Here is an 18,893-nt window from a genome sequence, read left to right as displayed (position 1 = left end):
AGGCCCGCCCAGCTAATAGAAAAATCAGATTCCAATTTTAGGATTTAACATTTAATATTTTCTCTCAGCTGTTTTCTCTACTTTCTGCCATGTTCTGAGAGTCTGTACAGTTTAGTGTTCATTAGAACCTCAACAAAATCAAAACAGTTACAGCACTCAGCTACTGAGAAAGCGTTTGTTGAACCTTCAGTAAGTTGTTACACACTGAAGGAAGACAATGTTCGTGCAGGTGCACACTGAGGTTTATTAATCTGAAACATACCAGAATACTAGTTCTGTGTTGCTGTTGACTTCCATTACCATGACTGGCCTGCGTTACTTTTGTAAGGGATTACTTTATCAGTCACTCATTTGTCTGAGCAGCCACTGCCACCTACTGGAGACACTGAAAATCGCCTTAGAGCCACATCAGGTGAGAGCAAATGAGCTTTTTCACTCTGTACTGTGATGTCAAAGGATACACACTGTATGGTTTTAATGAAGACAGAATATTTTCATTCGATGTGTTTTTAACATAATCTTTACATCAGTTGCATTGAACACAGGCCCACTGATCCATGCAATCACGAAGTCTGTGCTGGCTTTGAAAAGTCGCAGAACTTCCTACAAGTTCTAATGACAGAACCACTAAGGCGACATCTAGTGTCACCTCTGTGAAATTATTTTCTCAAGTTTCTGGCATCTTATATCATATTATTGATCACCGACCAATAATATGATAATATGACTTCTTCTACTCTGACAGAGACCACCAGACTGTTATTACCGACAAATGTCAGTAATAACAACCTTTTTATTTATTCCTATTTCTGATGCTAGTCTGAACAAAGTGATGGTAACAACACAACTGCGACACACCAACCAGGACCAGAGCCCCAGCCAGGAGGCAGAGCACACCCAGAACCCCAAGTCCCCAAGCCAGGGCAGCCAGGCTACCAGGCCAGTAACCTATGTCTGCCAGCACAGACCCATCCCCAGCCCTGCTCCATGCATTCACTAGAAAAACACCACCCAAAGAGCCACCAGATCGTCATCCAGGTTATGACCACAGCCCCTGGGTTGAGCCCCCCAAGAAACCCGTCCCTAGGGAATCCCCAGACACCCCAAGCCCATACCTAGCCCCAATATCAACCACAATAATAAAGTCAGGACAAAACCACGACCCCCCCCCCCCCCCCCCCCCCCCCCCCAGAGGGATTGATCTAATGTTGTGGCAGAAGCTTTATCAAGACTAATATGATCTAAAATGAATTTAAATGTTTTTAAGCATTTCTGAGACTAGAAGTTTTGGTCTAGGCTCACTGATAAATCTGCATCCCACTTTGCAATAGAAAGGCATATTGATTCACCTTTTTTGGAGAAGTAAATTTGTAAACTTCAAACCCCAAACAGTAAATTTGGGGTTTGAAGATTAAGGAATTGTACCACACTTGATGGTGTTTGTAATTCAACTGGATTAGGTTTACATTTCTTTTTTGTTATAGACTTGATAATAGACTTAGAATTAGAATTTACTATAGATAGAGGTTATAGACAGAGCTATAGAGCTTTATAAGATTTAGCAATTTAAACTTCAATTTAACAATTTGATATTGAAGAATGTTTCAGTGATTACTAATTCATGTAAGGCAAGACAAAGTGTGACAACCAACCAAGGTCTATCTCAGGCTGGACTGGGACAAAACAATTGGCCCTGGCATTTTTCATCCAAGTGGCCCAGGATGATAACGAGATGATGATGGATCGCTGGACAAGAAATGAACAAATGGGCTGCTGCAAATTTATGGCCACTGCCCAGAGGCCCAAATGTGCATTGGAAAATGGCTGATTACGAGTTCATGTGTGATCTTCCCAAATTATTACACTGGTGTAATATTTATCGGCTGGAACGCAGGAACCTCATCTTTTTCTTTGATGATACTACTGATCTACTTCTGGATTTTCATTTGGTACACATGTCACGTGAGACATATTTCAATGAATGGGTAGGAAATATCACTGGTATGGCCTTTTCAAGGATTTTAACTTAACTTTTTATTTGTGCTACTGTCTCCAGATTATACATCATAGCAAGTCTCACTACCATCTTAGTAAAATTTAGCTTTCATGCTTGCTGCTCTGCCTATGCCACCAAAATCTCTTACACCTGTCTATTCCCACTCCATCCTACCTACACTCTTCACCTCTCTTGTACACTATCCATTGCTTTGGATGGTTGACCCCATGTATTTAGTTAACTCATCTGCTTTCACTACATACCTCTATCTACCTCTCGCTGCAAATCACATAGTCATCTGTGAACATCATAGTCCATGGAGACTTCGGCCTGACCTTGTCTAAAATCACTTCACACTTCAGTGCTCTCCTGCTGATAATAATGCAAATTTCAGTTCGGAAGAAAAGAGTTAATGTGATTTTTAAATTACGGTGATTATTTTATTAACACAAATCCTGTGAGGCGTAAAGCCTCCAAATTCATTTTAGCCACCATGGGTCACTGATTTATTTGGCCCGTTTATGAAGAAGAACCAAAGCATTTGAAAATGGAAACTACAAAGAGAAATAGTTTCAGTTCCTAAACAGCTTTGTAATAATTTTCTTAAACTCCATGAACTGAAGCAAAAATTGCATCTTTGTCCAAATACTTGGACACAGATGTCTCAGTATTACATGTGAGAAGAACATAATTACAACCTGTTACACTAAATATACAAAAGACAAAGGATACAACAGATAAAATATTTTTTTTATTTGTGTCCTGATAATATGACTTCAGCTAAAACACATTTGCAGTAAAAAATAAAATCTTAAACAGAGAAAGAAAAAAAATATAACAAAGCAAACTCTACAGGAAGCTTTGTGATGCATATTTTGAGACAAACAGTGAACTCCTTCCCAAGAACACTCCGGCTGGTCGGTGGTCAGAGCTTATTCATCTCAATGGTGAGTCTCTTCTGCCAGAAATACAGGGAGTGCAGAATTATTAGGCAAATGAGTATGTTGTCCACATCATCCTCTTCATGCATGTTGTCTTACTCCAAGCTGTATAGGTTCGAAAGCCTACTACCAATTAAGCATATTAGGTGATGTGCATCTCTGTAATGAGAAGGGGTGTGGTCTAATGACATCAACCCCCTATATCAGGTGTGCATAATTATTAGGCAACTTCCTTTCCTTTGGCAAAATGGGTCAAAAGAAGGACTTGACAGGCTCAGAAAAGTCAAAAATAGTGAGATATCTTGCAGAAGGATGCAGCAGTCTCAAAATTGCAAAGCTTCTGAAGTGTGATCATCGAACAATCAAGCGTTTCATTCAAAATAGTCAACAGGGTCGCAAGAAGCGTGTGGAAAAACCAAGGCGCAAAATAACTGCCCATGAACTGAGAAAAGTCAAGCGTGCAGCTGCCAAGATGCCACTTGCCACCAGTTTGGCCATATTTCAGAGCTGCAACATCACTGGAGTGCCCAAAAGCGAAAGGTGTGCAATACTCAGAGACATGGCCAAGGTAAGAAAGGCTGAAAGATGACCACCACTGAACAAGACACACAAGCTGAAACGTCAAGACTGGGCCAAGAAATATCTCAGGACTGGTTTTTCTAAGGTTTTATGGACTGATGAAATGAGAGTGAGTCTTGATGGGCCAGATGGATGGGGCCGTGGCTGGATTGGTAAAGGGCAGAGAGCTCCAGTCCGACTCAGACGCCAGCAAGGTGGAGGTGGAGTACTGGTTTGGGCTGGTATCATCAAAGATGAGCTTGTGGGGCCATTTCGGGTTGAGGATGGAGTCAAGCTCAACTCCCAGTCCTACTGCCAGTTTCTGGAAGACACCTTCTTCAAGCTGTGGTACAGGAAGAAGTCTGCATCCTTCAAGAAAAACATGATTTTCATGCAGGACAATGCTCCATCACACGCGTCCAAGTACTCCACAGCGTGGCTGGCAAGAAAGGGTATAAAAGAAGAAAAACTAATGACATGGATTTATATAGTGCTTTTCAGGGCACCCAAAGCGCTTTACAATACCACTATTCATTCACTCTCACATTCACACACTGGTGGAGGCACACAGCCAGCCTTGACATATAATTGTTCTTTCAATTTTTGATAAATATTAATTGAGATGTAACGTGGCCCAGATGTACAGTAGGTGACTGTTACGAGTTCAATTACTGAGGTTGAGCACAAAACAATAATGGTCCAGAAGAGCTTCGGTCAAACAATGATTTTAATGAACACAAGCGTGGGGAGATGAACACTGCCCACAGACAGCATCGATCTCCGCCCGATAATACACAAGCAGTTGTTTTATAACATCGGGGTATTGTTTATGCGTCATGCGTCAAACAGATACAATTCATGCATAAGTTTCAAAAACAACAAATGTTCTGTTGACAACTTTTGACACATTTAAAAGGACATCTTCTCTTGACCACAAGAGGTCACCATACATTGCGCTGTGTCACTCCTCAGCCAACTCAGCTGCTTCCATGTCCATCAATGGCATCATGGGCCCGGGTCACCGATCCCAGGTCCACTGCCATCGCTCTGACCCTCTCTACCCGTGGCTCAGGGAGTTGGGAATCACATCTGTAACCGGAAGGTCGCTGGTTCGATCCCTGGGCTCTCTGTCCTGGTCGTTGTGTCCTTGGGCAAGACACTTTACCCTACTGGTGTTGGCCAGAGGGGCAGATGGCGCGATATGGCAGCCTCGCTTCTGTCAGTCTGCCCCAGGGCACTTGTGGCTACAACTGTAGCTGCCTCCACCAGTGTGTGAATGTGAGAGTGAATGAATAGTGGTATTGTAAAGCGCTTTGGGCAGGGATAGCTCAGTAGGTAGAGTGGTGGCCCCATGATCGGAAGGTCGGGGGTTCGACTCCACTGAACGGCTACCCTGAGGTACCCCTGAGCAAGGTACCGTCCCTACACACTGCTCCCCGGGCGCTGCACTGGTGGCTGCCCACTGCTTCACTGGGTGAATGGGTTAAATGCAGAGGAACTATTTCCCTATGGGGACTAACACGCACACTTTACTTTACACTTTACACTTTGGGTGCCCTGAAAAGCGCTATATAGAATCCAATCCATTATTATTATTACCCGTCCTCAGTGTTGGGACTAACGCGTTATTAAGTAACGCGTTACAGTAACTACGTTATTATTGTGGTAACGAGCACGGTAACTAGTTATTATGCCAAAACCAGGAACGCGTTACTAGTTACTGGGATTTAAATATGCTCGTTATTCGTTACTTCGTGTGGTGGCTATCGCGGAGCTTCCACAGATTCAATAACATTAGCAAGTGGTGGAGGCCAGCAGGTGGATGAAGGAAAAGGGAGGCAAGAGGAGAGACCCGAAGTGGCCGCTGGTCCGAGAGTGTCAGGTGAACTGAACTTCAGGTAAGAAGTTATAACCTGCAGTCCATCTGGGTCAGATTATGAACCAAGTTTAGGTGGAGTTTATTTTCGTTATGCTGACTTTTTCGTACTGCGTGCTAGCTAGCATGACGGAGTTTCTATACAGCTGGGTGGGTGCTATGTTACTGATGTTGAACTTTATTTTGTTCATAAGGTTAATTATTAGAGTTGCCAACCGTCCCGTAAAAAACGGAATCGTCTCGTATTCAGAGAAAATATTACGGGTTTCGTGTTGAGGTGAAAAGGAACATTTTGTCCCGGACTTCAGCTACAATGAAAAAGACACAAAGCTGGAGTTATTCTGTGTTTACGCTGCACAGCTGCCTCTTCTTCTCTCATTCTCTCCTCTCCTGTTTCTACTTCAATCATAAAACTGATCAATGATCAGCTGATCGGCTTTTCTCTCTTGTTTGTTTATCGCCCACTTTGCGCCAGAAAGAGGAAACCAGCCCGTTCCCTGCCCGTTCCCTGGTTCTTGAGAGGTACAGATCCTGGATGGAGGGCAGGGGGGTGCCGATGATCCTTTCTGCTGCCCGTACAGTCCGCTGCAGTCTGCTCCTGTCCTGTTTAGTGGCTCCATACCAGACTGTGATGGAGGAGCACAGGACAGACTCAATGACCGCAGTGTAGAACTGGATCAGCAGCTGTCACGGACCCGGTGCCGGGGACTCGGGGTTCGTGAACAGTGTGGACCTTTATTGTTATTAGTGTATTGGATGTACGTTTGCTGCACTGTGCTCTTGTGTTCCATGCTGGTGTGTGTGTGTGTGTGTGTGTGTGTGTGTGTGTGTGTGAGGCTGGAGGATGAAGGACAGCCACCTGCAGGCCTGATGGGTGTGGCCCTGCCAGCTGCTGGTCACGCCTAGCTTACCACACACCTGCTTCTGATCAGGATCGTCAGGGGAGCTACTTAACAGAGCGATGGAGCTTCCTCCGGCGCAGGATCGTTGAGTTAGACTCCATGTCAGTGTTTCTAGTGTTGTTAAAGTGTATGCCTGCCGGAGTTGGTGCCATAACGGCTGTGTCTGTGTTTTTCCCCAGGAGGACAGCGGAACACAGGACTGCAAGACACACGGGGTGTGTGAAGGCACAGGGGCAGAGAGCACGGGATACCAGCACTTGGGAGAAGACACGTCACGGGAGTCGAGGGAGCACTTTTGGAGATTTAATGTGTGGTGTACAATTACCTCACTGTAAATAAACCCACTGTTCATTCCATTAAGTCTGCGTTTTGGGTCCTTTCTCCTACATCCCCCACGGTCTGCCCTCCAGACCGTGACAGAAGCTCCTGTGGAAGACTGTACTTCCCCAGTTGTCTCAGGAAGTACATCCTCTGCTGGGTCTTTTTGAGGATGGAGTTGATGTTGGTCTCCCACTTCAGGTCCTGGGAGATGGTTGTACCCAGGAACTTGAAGGTCTTCACAGTTGACACAGGGCTGTCTGATATGGTGAGGGGGAGCAGAGTTGAGGGATGTCTCCTGAAGTCCACTTTCATCTCTACAGTCTTAAGTGTTCAGCTCCAGATTGTGCTGACTGCACCAGAGTACCAGCCGCTCAACTTCCTGCCGGTATGCAGGCTCATCACCATCTTGAATGAGGCCAATGATAGATTGATACATATATACCATCAGAACAGTGTACATCACTGTCACAACAGCGTTTGTTTTCATTCAAAGGCTTTATGATTTTTCCTATAATGGTGGGAAAAATCATATTCCCATAGTCATATTCCCTGGGATGATTTTTTTTTTTTTTGTCCCAGTCCAGCCCTGTAAGCAGCTCATCTGCAGTCTGGTGTTACCTGCATCTTCCTATTCAGAAGGCAGAATTTCCGAGTTCTGAGTACAATCGAAAGCACCTCGACTGCAGTTTTTGAGTTGGATGTAAAAAGCAGGCTAAAATTTCTCTTGTGGAAATGTGCACATTATTTTTTTCCTTTCGATTGGTAGGTGGCACAATGCACTTGTGGCAAGTAAGCAAGCTAGAAGACTGGCAAACTTGCTGGGTATCCAGTTACGGAAGTAACACATTAACAAGAGAATTCTGAGTAAAACCAAAGTTACTTTCCCTAGTAACTAGTTACTCTGAAAGTAACGAGTAACTTGAAGTAACTGAGTTACTTTTGATAGAAGTAACTAGTAATGTAACTAAGTTACTAATTTAAAGTAACTTACCCAACACTGCCCGTCCTCTGGCCGAGGGAATGAGACAACAACCTCTGAGACATGAGACAAAAACAAACACCTTTCCCTACTACGCCTCCCACACTTACCTCCTCAATTGGTCTCTTAATTCTTCAAACTTGGTTCAAGCTATCATGTTTGGGACTCTCTAATCAAAAGCGAGCCTGACTGGTCACGTGGTACGCCCGCCCAAGATGGCAGCTTAAGTTGGAGACGCGCACTCCTCTTCCCCCGAAACCTCGTTAAAAATAGGTCAGAGCTGGTTATTTGTCTTATTTGGGATCTGCCCTGGTAAATTCAGTGGAAGGAGTCAGAAGAATCATTACGTTTTACGCAACGATTCGATTATGCCGCGAGGAAAAACACACAACACTCAGGCTACTTCATTAACTACTATGGCGGAGACACCTGATGGAGTCGATGCCAGGTGTCCTTCCCAAGATGGTGTGGCGGCCGAGCTGACTTCTATAAGATCTCTGCTTGAGCAGGTAGCACAAGACATGACGGCGGTGAAAGGTGGTATCGAGTCTCTCAAGGAAGCTGTGAACAGTTTGGGTGTGAGAGTGGATGAAACAGAGACAAGAATTTCTCGATTGGAGGACGAAGAGGCTAAAGCCAGCTCAATATGTAAGATCTTGAAGATACAGAACCAGCGGCTGCAGGAAAAAGTAACGGCGCTTGAGGGTTCCTCACGGCGCCAGAATATTAGAATATCGGGTATTAGAGAAGGATCCGAAGGCAGTAATATTGAGGATTACGTGAAGAATCTGCTGTCTGAAGCTCTGGACATTGAGATGGGAGATTACTACGAAATAGATAGAATCCATCGAGTGGGGCCAGCTTTTCCGAAGCCCACTGCGGACTCCAGACCGAGACACATTATTGTTCGCTTCCTACGGGATAAAGCCAAGATGTCCGTGCTGGCGGCTGCCAGAAAAAAGGGGCAGATCGTTTGGAAAGGCATGAGAGTTCTTTTTTTCCAGGATTACGCTCAGGAGGTACAAGAAAAACGCAGGAAGTTTGATGAGGTGCGCCGCTTGTTGCAACAGTACAAGATTGGCTATTCTCTTCGTTTTCCGGCTGTTATGACTTTTTCAGTGGATAACCAGTATCATCAGTTTTCCAACCCAGCTGAGGCTAAGCAATTTCTAAGCGGCCTGGATTTGGTTAACATTCCGGGTGATGTAGATTAAGAGGATTTGATAAGCTATGGGTTGGTTTACTTCTGAGGGGGGGGGAGACGTAAGGAGGGACACCATCTGGGAATTTTTTTTGAGTGCCACGGACCTGCGATTTTTTATGTTTTTATGTTCTTTTGTTTTTTTTGTTTGTTTTTTTTTTTTTTTTTTTTTTTTTTTTTTTTTTCTCTTTTCTCGTGTTTGGTTTTGTTGTTGGTTTTGATGGTATGGTACCAACTGTCCTGTATAGACCTAATTTTTGGATCATTGGGTTGTCTCATGTTACTGGCTCTAAGAGTTGTTATATGGGTAAATGGGATATTCCTCTGGATAAATTTGTATAATAATTCGGCTCACATGGTGTTATGGAGTTATGTAAAATTGTGTCGTGGAATATAGCGGGTTGTCATAATGTTATTAAAAGGAAGAAAATCCTCACATATCTGAAACAGAAAAAGACTGATATAGCCCTGATTCAGGAGACCCATCTTGATGAGGCCGAATCATTAAAGCTTAAAAGAGACTGGGTGGCGCAAGTTTATTTTAGTGCATTTTCGGCTAGAAAAAGAGGGGTGGTCATATTGATTAGAAGAAACTTGGATTTTCAGGTCTTTAAGCATTATACAGATCAGGAGGGTAGATGGGTGGTTTTGGATGCATGTTTACAGGGGCGGAAAATGACATTGGTCAATATATATGCTCCTAATTCTCCTCAGCCACAATTTTTTCATGAAGTCTGTAACATGGTGCGGACTATAGGTAACACACACATTGTAATTGGGGGAGATTTTAACCGGGTCAGGGATGTCTTATTGGATAAATCTTCTTGTACTGGACTAAGCAAGGACCCAACAAACGCTGCGGTGGACGTGATGTCAGAGGAACTGAGTCTAGTAGATATATGGAGACTTCTTCATCCTCAAGAAAGAGATTATACCTTTTTTTCGCATCCTCACTCAACCTACTCCAGGATAGATTATTTTTTGGTGTCCCGTTCTTTGGCAAGTCAAACTATTGGGTCCTCTATTGGTAACATTGCTATATCGGATCATGCTCCCATTGACCTTGTTCTTACTGACACTGATAATATTAAACCGTCACCTAGGTGGCGCTTGAATAACTCAATACTGAAGAATAAGGGTCATTGCGAATGTATAAGGGAAATGATAAAGGAGTTTTGGTTGTACAATGAGGGCTCTATTGACGACGTTGGAATGACCTGGGATGCTTTTAAGGCCTATTTGAGGGGGCGCCTTATTCAATATTGCTCCTTGATTAAAAAAGCTGAGAGGGATAAGCTGATGAAGTTGGAACAGGATATCAAGGAGCTTGAAAAACAACATATGTTGCTCCCAGAGAGGGACTTATGGAACAAATTAATTAAATTTAAATTTGAGATGAATAGCATATTGGAGAAAAAAGTGGAATATGCAATGTTTTGTCTAAATCAGAAGTACTTTGAACAAGGGGAGAGAACAGGTAAAATGTTGGCACACAGGGTTAAGCAGATAAAATCTAGTAACCTTATACCATCTATTTTTGATCCTAGTAATAATAATAAGTTGACTACTAGTAAAAAAGAAATAAATGATATTTTTACTAAATATTATCAGGAGCTGTACACTTCTAATGGACTGGTGGAGGAACAGAGGCTGTCAGATTTCTTCTCTTCTATTAAAATTCCCAGCCTGTCGGAAGATCAAAGAAGTATATTAGAAGGTAAGATTACATTAACTGAAGTTAAGCAGGCAATCGGCAGCCTTAGAGTGGGTAAATCTCCAGGTAATGATGGATTTCCATCAGATTTTTATAAGGTGTTTGTGGACGAACTAGCTCCAAGACTACTGTTGGTATATCAAGATGCGTTTCAAAGAGGGAGACTACCGTTTAGTATGCGATCGGCAGTGATCACGTTATTACATAAAAAAGGGAAAGACCCACAGCATTGTGGGAATTATCGTCCAATTTCATTAATTAATGTGGATGAAAAAATTATTTCTAAGATATTAGCTTTTAGGCTTGAAAAAGTTCTTCCGTATTTGGTGCATAGGGATCAGGTCGGTTTTGTGAAAAATAGAAGCTCTGCGGATAATCTACGTAGGATATTGCATATACTCTGGAAGAGCAGGACTAAGCTAGACCCTGTCGTTGCCTTCTCTTTGGACGCAGAGAAAGCTTTTGATAAAGTTGAGTATCCTTTTCTGTTTCATACCTTGAAGAGATTTGGTTTCGGTCCCTTTTTTAGGCAGTGGATTCAGGTGGTATACACAGATCCAATGGCTACAGTTATTACCAATGGGATAATGTCACCCTCATTTTCGTTAAGTCGGGGTACTAGACAAGGTTCACCCTTATCACCTCTCATTTTTGCTCTGTTTTTGGAGCCTTTAGCCATAGCTTTACGTGAATGTAAGAAAATTAGAGGGGTGGATTTGGGTCAAGAAGAACATAAAACTTTTTTGTATGCAGATGATATTTTACTGATTTCAACTAACCCAGAACAGGCCGTTCCTGCAATTTCCTCAATTATTGATTCTTTCTCTGTAATCTCTGGATACACTATAAATTGGTCTAAGTCTGAAGCTATGCCTATTTCTAAATTGTGTCCGCCTGTTATGAGGAGTTCATGGCATTTCAAGTGGATGCCCGAGGGTCTGACTTATTTGGGGATTAAATTGACCCCTGGTTTAGACAACATAATGAAAGTAAATATTTCCCCAGTGATTCAAAACATCCGTTCGCTGTTGCAGAATTGGGTTAAAATAAATCTGTCCCTTTTGGGCAGAATTAATTTGGTGAAGATGATTATTGCCCCTAAACTTCAGTACTTTCTTCACATGTTACCGATAGCAGTCCCACATAATTTGCTAAAGCTTTATAATACATGTGTAGAGGGTTTTGTGTGGGCAGGTAAAAAGCCATTGTTCAATCGGTCTAAATTATATGCTGCTAAAGAGAGTGGTGGGTTGGCATTGTCTAAGATGGTCTGGTATCATTATGCTTTCTCCCTCTCTCAGTTAGTTAAGATACATAATTCCTCTACTGATAAGCCATCATGGGTTGGGATTGAGGAAAGTCTTGTGGCCCCTTCGTCTTTAGAGGCCTTCCTTACTCAGAAGGGAGGGCCAGTACCGTTTAAAGATCCAGTACTGTCTTTCATGCAAGAGACCTGGCTTAGAGCTCACCAATATACCAACAGCAGCCCTTATCTCACCGCTAGAGCCTCTATTTGGTATAATAAGAAAGTATTAATAGGTAAGAAACCGGTCTGGTGGGAGGCCTGGGCTAGGACAGGTATTAATCAGATGGGGGACCTATTTGGGCAGACTGGCATGAAATCGTTTGCAGAAATCAGACGAGAATTCAATTTGGATCCAAGGGAAATTTGGAGGTTTTTTCAAATAAGACATTGTATTAAAGCCATTTTGAAAAATAATCTAGACCCTCCATCTAGTGTTCAGAAGATGTTTGCAACCCCTGACAATAACAGAATCAGGGCATCTAAATTTTATGGGAGCTTCAGAGAGGCACACGCTCCCAGTTTGGGGGGACTGAGGCGGTGTTGGGAGAAAGATCTGGGTATCCAGATCTCAGAGGACAGTTGGAAGATGCTGATCTCATCATGGTATGTCTGCTCACCTGAAACACAGTCTCAACTTATCCAGTACAAGTTGCTTCACAGAAACTATTGGACACCCAGTAAATTAGTCAGGTTGAAGCTCGCAGATAAGGACATTTGTTGGAAATGTCAGCAGGAAGTCGGGACTCTAGTTCATATGTTGTATACATGTCGGAAAAATGATTATTTGTGGGATGGGATCATCAACTTGGTGAATGATATTTTTAAACTTAATCTTTCTAAATCTCCAGCTATATGCGTCCTGGGCCTACTACCTGACGATAACACTCTCTCAAAAAAACAGAGATTGTGGATGCGTCTGGCTTTTATAACTGGTTGCAGGGTAATTCTTAGGCATTGGAAGTCATCCAGCCCCTGTTCTTTCAAGGAATGGACCGAACAAATGTCTAGGATGGCATCATATGAACGGGTTATGTATAGAATGAAGGGAAGAGAAGATATTTTTGAGCAGGTCTGGGGTCCCTTTTTGCGGTACATTGACAATGTCTCTTAGACATTATGATAAATGGTCTCTTAGAGGGATATTTCATGTGTCATTGGTATTTTGGTTGTTGTCTTTTTTTTTTTTTTTTTTTTTTTTTTTTTTGCACCAGGGGGTTTTACCCTTATTCGTTTTTGTTTTTGCTGATGTTCTCCAGGAGGCGGTGTATTATTTTGTTTCTCCTGGGTTTTATTTATTTTATTTATTTATTTATTTATGTAATTTTTTTTTTTTTTTTTTTTTTTTTTTTTTTTTTTTTTTTTTGGTGTGTTGTTTGTTTGCTTGTCTTAGTTAGTTTGTTTGTTTAGAAATGGACAGAGAACTGACAGTATGATTATTGCAGTTGTATATTTATTTATTAATGTTTCTGTCCATCCAAAAATATTAATAAAAAAAAAAAAAAAAAAAAAAAAAAAAGCGAGCCTGACTTATGGCCTTGGCTCCCTATTTCGTCTACCTTCAACAATGGTGGGGGTGAAGCTCCCGTGGAATGTGCTCTCTGTCTCCTCTATTATCAGAAAAAGCAAGGTCCTGACTCTGAAAACAGTATTTCTTATAACTCAGCAGTATAATGTATCATAAACAATATCATTCATTCACAATAAATCAGCAGTCCAATGTAATACAAATCAGTTTAACAAATGTAATAGTTATCACCTTCTTCTAATTCAGGAGAATAATTATCTGCATTTACAACTCTTCTCCTGTCCTGTTGTCACAGCAGAAAAAGATTTCTAATAGGAAATTAGATCAAGTTGTTTATGATCTTCTCCCCCCTTTTTGAGTCATATCAATCCCTTGGCTCAAAACTTCAACCAGCCTTGCAGAAGGCTTCTCTGCAGTGCATCAAATCTGCATGGCAAAATGACACACTTTAGGTGATCTTCATCCTTGGGAAGAGTGGTGTCAGCTATTTCCCAGTCTTCTAGAATCTGTGCTTCACACAGAATCACAATCCCACCGCTGAACGTCTTCTGCGCTGTCTCTTTTGGAGCTTGGCACGCTCCCTTCATCCTCCAGGTTCACACGTTCCAATGCTGCTGAAGATTTAAGGCAGAGCATGTACACCTTAGTTGTCTTCCTCAACATCAACATCGAAACTCTTTCATTTTATTTAAGATTTTGCTTTGCGAAATCTCCTCACGATGATCTTCTGGAAGCCCGATGTCTGCTGTGCTGAAGATGATCTCTGATCCTCCTGAAGCCACTCTCCTGGCCTCAGCTTCCATCTTGTGGACGATCCCCTCAGTCACTCCTTCTCGTCATGGCACCTCACAACATCTGCAAATTAAAAAATGACACTCCTCTTGCTGCACGGCTCTCGCCATGTGTCAACTCCCCAATGAGACATGCACAAGAATGTTGCCACATTCTCTCTAAAACAATCTCCAGGGTTTCCCACTTGGAGCAGCCATACTCCAAACCTGTAACCCTGTGTAAAACATTAGTCAGCAATTAAATGTTTAGCTTGTTTAACTCTCAGCTCCACCCAGAGCCTGTATCCTAGAAGACAAAGTCTTCAAGTTAAAACAACTTCACATTTGCAACCAACTGCAGCTCATAAGTGTAATAAAGTATTCAGCATCCCAGAGACAGGTATCATTGCAGGTCTATTCTAAACTCATTTAACTCCTACTTTTTTCCATAGTTTGCTCCAAATCATTGAACATCTCAACATCATTCCACATTGTAATCATTCCTTAAGTTTGTCACTCACCATGAGCCCAATAGTGGTCAGATAATGAGCCCCATGTAACTATTCAGTAACCACTGCGCATCTGTTCAATTGTCACTTGTCTGTCTGTGCTGAATCCTTTACAAGCACTCTTAAAGAAAAACAAACATTAGCCAAACACGCGGATCATCCTGGTGGTCAGGCGTCGGCCACCCATATTCCAGAGGTGCTGTAAAAGGTCATAAAGTTAACACTCTGCTGTAAAAAGAAGCAACACTGGTTTCAAACACAGTATCACACTTTATTCACTTCCCCCCTGTAATTTTCAACATTTTCTCCAACATTTTCTCAACAACATTTCATCATCAACATATAGCCTGTAACCACAGTTTTCTTCACACAAAATCTCAGCAATCCTGTGGTAGAAAAACATTAAGTTGTATCCTGCTATAAATCACATGATCAAATCACATGATTAACCACCTGCTGTAGAAAAGAAATGTAAATGATAGATGTATACACTCTTTCTCACAGTAATCTTTGTGAGCAACACATGCCCATGAATAACACACCCATGGTAAATTCAAAAACATCCAGAAAAATTATAACTAAAAGGTTAAATTTGCGGCAGCACGGTGGTGGTTAGCAATTGAGGAGAAACACCTTCAGCTTGAAGCAGATATAGCTGCAACTGTTGCAAAGATGAATGTGCTGAGAACTGGATCCAGTATGTGAAGTGTTGTTTCGCATAGTGGATCCAGTGGATCTAATGGAATGGAATCATATTTTAAAACAAAAGGAAACAGCCTGGAAATTCTTAATGCGGATGTAGAGACTTTTGTTCCACAGATGCTTACAAAAGGAAATGCAATCACTGGGAATGCAGAGCTTCAAGTAAAAACAGTGCAACAGAATATGAAAGGGGAAAGGCCTGCACCCACTCTTATGGGGCCTTCTGATGCTTTTAGACCAATTCCACCTTTGCCTAAGCCACAAGCTGCTCATCCAGTACCCAATGAAAATCTGTTGTCCATTATGGAAAAACAAAATGAATTAACTTGTATGTTGGTCCATTTCTTCACTGCCCAAAAGGGAGATTCAGACCTTTGATGGCGATCCTTTACATTTTGAGGCTTTTATGCGCTTGTTTGAACAGGTCATAGAAGCAAAGACTGGCGATGCTGGCGCCTGCCTGCATTATCTTGCACAGTACACCAAGGGGCAGCCCAATGAACTTGTTAAAAGCTGTCAACATATGTCTGAGAGTGCTGGATATGTAAAGGCAAAGACTTCGGGAATGGACATGTGATTGAATCTGCTTATTTGAACAACATTCACTCATGGCCACTGATTAGATTGGAAGATGGAAAAGCTCTTCAGGCATATTGTTTGTTCCTACGTGGATGCTGCAATGCAATGGAAGAGATTACTGATCTCTCTGAATTAAATATACCTGCCGATGTCCTCTTAAGCCCCAAGGGGGTTTCTGAGCTTCCTGCTCGAAACTGTAATGCCCAAATTTAATTGATTATTTCTCTGCAATTACAAACTCTGTCCTTACAATCTTGGCTTCAAAATAAAGCTAACATTTGTGAAATTTCAGCTGAGGTGTTAATATTGAAGCGGATGTTATTGTGTCAAAGTTACTGAGACTGGAACACAGAAAAAGTGAGTCGATTTTATCCTCGCCCATTTTTTATTTTTTTTTTATTTTTAGCCTATAACCCTATAAGGCCAGTGTGGAGCCTGTGATTGGCATGAATATGCCCAGAGCTCTAAAACCTTTGGAGGTCATCCGGAGTGTAGGGGATGGACCTTTTGCCATTAGGACTGTGCTTGGCTAGACAGTGAATGGGCCACTTAATCAAGAATGCTGTGGAAGGCCAGGATGTTTGGCAACAGTTACTGCCAACGGAGTTTCTGCTGTCACACTGGACAAGCTATGGAAACAGCAGTTCAAGATGGACTTTCCTAAGAGCAGCAATGAGCAGTCAACATTGCAACAGGGCCTGGACTGCTGTCTTAGGCCATCAACATTACACAAGGGCCTGTGCTGCTGGCTGACGACATCCAAAGTACACCATGGCCTGTGCTGTTGGCTGAGGCCATCAACAGCTCACCAGGGCCAGTGCTGCAGGCTGAGGCCATCTACAGTACCCCAGGTCCTGTGCTGCTGTTGGTAGAGGCCATCTACAGTATGTGTTGATGGCTGAGGAAAGCTACATTACACCAGGGCCTGTGCTACTGGCTGATGACATCCAAAGCACACCATGGCCTGTGCTGCAGGCTGAGGCCATCTACAGTACACAACGGACTGAGCTGTTGTTGATAGCCTCTGATGCTGGCTGAAGCCTTCTAAATTACACCAGGTCCTGTGCTGCTGGTTGAGGCCAACTTAATTGCACCAGGGCCTGTGTTGATGGCTGAGGCCAGGTACATTACAGCAGAGCCAGTGATGCTTTCTTAGGCCATTTACATCACACCAGGGCCTGTGCTGCTGGCTGATGACATCTAAAGCACACCATGGCCTGTTCTGCTGGCTGAGGCCATCTACAGTACACAACGGACTTAGCTGCTGTTGGTAGAGGCCATCTACAGTACACCAGGGCCTGTGCTGCTAGCTGAGGCTATCTACAGCACAGAAGGGCATGTGCTGCTGTCTTAGGCCATCAACATCACAGCCCGGCCTGTGCTGCTAGCTAAGACCATCTACAGTACACAAGGGACTGAGCTTCTGTTGGTAGAGGCCATCTACAGCACACCAGCACATGTGCTGCTGGCTGATGCCATCTACATCACACCAGGGCCGGTGCTGATAGCTAAGGCCATCTACATCACGCCAGGGCCTGAACTTCTGTTGGTAGAGGCCATTTACAGCACACCAGCACATGTGCTGCTGGCTGAGGCCATCTACAGTACACAATGGACTGAGCTGCTGTTGGTAGAGGCCATCTACAGGACACCAGGGCCGGTGCTGCTGTTGGTAGAGGCCATTTACAGCACACCAGCACATGTGCTGCTGGCTGAGGCCATCTACAGTACACAATGGACTGAGCTGCTGTTGGTAGAGGCCATCTACAGCACACCAGCGCATGTGCTGCTGGCTGATGCCATCTACATCACACCAGGGCCGGTGCTGCTAACTAAGGCCATTCACATTACACTAGGGCCTGTGCTGCAGGGTGAGGCCATCTATATTACACCAGGGCCTGTGCTGCTGTCTTAGGCCATTAACATCACCCGCTACATTACATCAGGGCCGGTGCTGCTGTTGGTAGAGGCCATTTACAGCACACCAGCACATGTGCTGCTGGCTGAGGCCATCTACAGTACACAATGGACTGAGCTGCTGTTGGTAGAGGCCATCTACAGGACACCAGGGCCGGTGCTGCTGTTGGTAGAGGCCATCTACAGCACACCAGCGCATGTGCTGCTGGCTGATGCCATCTACATCACACCAGGGCCGGTGCTGCTAACTAAGGCCATTCACATTACACTAGGGCCTGTGCTGCTGTCTTAGACCATCTATATTACACCAGGGCCTGTGCTGCTGTCTTAGGCCATTAACATCACCCGCTACATTACATCCAGGGCCTTAGCTGCAGTTGGTAGAGTCCATCTAAGGAACACCAGGGCTGGTGCTGCTTGCTGAAGCCATCTACAGCACACCAGGGTGTGTGCTGTTGGCTGAAGCCTTCTAAATGACACCAGGTCCTGTGGTTCTGGCTTAGGCCATCTACATTACACTAGACTAGGGCCTGTGCTGCTGCTTGAGGCCATTTTAATGGCACCAGGGCCTGTGTCGATCATTGATACCACCAACAATACACCTTGCCCTGTGCTACTGTCTTAGGCAATCTACATCTCACCAGGGCCTGATCTTCTGATGGTGGAGGCCATCAACAGCACACCAGGGCATGTGCTGCTGGCTTAAACAATCACCAGCACACTAGGTCCTGTGCTTCCGACGGAGGCCATCTACATTGCACCATGTCCGGTGCTGATGCTGGTAGAGGCCATCTACATCACACCAGGGCCTGTGCTGCTGGCTGATGACATCCACAATACACCAGGGCCAGCGCTCCTTGTGAGGCCATCTTGACTACCCCAGGGCCTGTTCTGCCTAGCTGATACCATCTACATTTCACCAGGGCCTGCGTTGCTGGCTGATGCCATCCACATTGCACCAGGGCCTGTGCTACTGGCTGAGGCCAACTACATTTGACGAGGGCGTGTGGTGCTTGCTGATGCCATCCACAATACACAAGGGCCTGTGCTACTGGCTGATTCCATCCACATTACACCACGGCCAGTGCTTCCTGTGA

General features: G+C 43.7%; 1 long non-coding RNA gene across 1 annotated transcript; it reads left to right on the top strand.

The window, feature by feature from the left end:
- Positions 1-5,137: 5,137 nt before the first annotated feature.
- On the top strand, positions 5,138-6,609 carry LOC143413183 (uncharacterized). Its single transcript, XR_013093802.1, has 3 exons — positions 5,138-5,393; positions 5,847-6,374; positions 6,453-6,609. It is a non-coding gene; the product is annotated as an uncharacterized LOC143413183 (long non-coding RNA).
- Positions 6,610-18,893: the final 12,284 nt, after the last annotated feature.

The sequence above is a fragment of the Maylandia zebra genome, linkage group LG17 (assembly GCF_041146795.1).
Source record: "Maylandia zebra isolate NMK-2024a linkage group LG17, Mzebra_GT3a, whole genome shotgun sequence".
Classification (NCBI taxonomy): Eukaryota; Metazoa; Chordata; class Actinopteri; order Cichliformes; family Cichlidae; genus Maylandia; species Maylandia zebra.
This window is presented reverse-complemented; position numbering and strand designations above follow the sequence as displayed.